Raw genomic sequence first — 837 nt, forward strand, 5'->3', positions numbered from 1 at the left:
CGAGCTCTGGGGTCGGGCGAGGCGGAGTCCGTCGTCCGAAGTCGAGGCTGAGTCCGTGCCCTGGGGTCGGGCGAGGCGGAGCTTCCTATGGCGCCCGAGGCTGGACTTAGCTACTGTCAGCCTCACTCTGTCGAGTGGCACAGCAGTCGGAGCAGGGCAGGCGACGCTGTTTTCCTGTCAGGTCGGTCAGTGGAGCGGCGAAGTGACTTCGGTCACTTCGGCCCTGTCGACTGAGGAGCGCGCGTCAGGATAAGGTGTCAGTCGATCCTTGCATTAAATGCTCCTGCGATACGGTCGGTTGGCGTGGCGATCTGGCCAAGGTTGCTTCTCCGTGAAGCCTGGGCCTCGGGCGAGCCAAAGGTGCGTCCGTTGCTTGAGGGGACCCTCGGGCGAGACGTGAATCATCCTGGGTCGGCTGCCTTTGCCCGAGGCTAGGCTCGGGCGAGGCGAGATCGTGTCCCTTGAGTGGACGGAGCCTTGACCTGAATCGCGCCCATCAGGCCTTTGCAGCTTTGTGCTGATGGGGGTTACCAGCTGAGATTAGGAGTCTTGGGGGTACCCCTAATTATGGTCCCCGACAACAGTATAACAAGTTGATAAAGATCACAAGCTCACAGGCTCAAAGTTCATAATTCACAATATCCACTTGATCTAACTGACCCACATGCTTAATTATGAAATATTTTTTCCTCACATAAAGAGTTTTTCACAACCTCATAGAAAAACCCTAAAACCTAGTATGTGGAAAAGACCAAATCGTTAATCTCAACTGCCTTCCAACATCATCTGTCCCAAAAAAAATCTTAAGGCGTCCAAAAAATACAAAAATAAATAATC

Source organism: Zea mays, chromosome 10, assembly GCF_902167145.1.
Source record: "Zea mays cultivar B73 chromosome 10, Zm-B73-REFERENCE-NAM-5.0, whole genome shotgun sequence".
NCBI lineage: Eukaryota > Viridiplantae > Streptophyta > Magnoliopsida > Poales > Poaceae > Zea > Zea mays.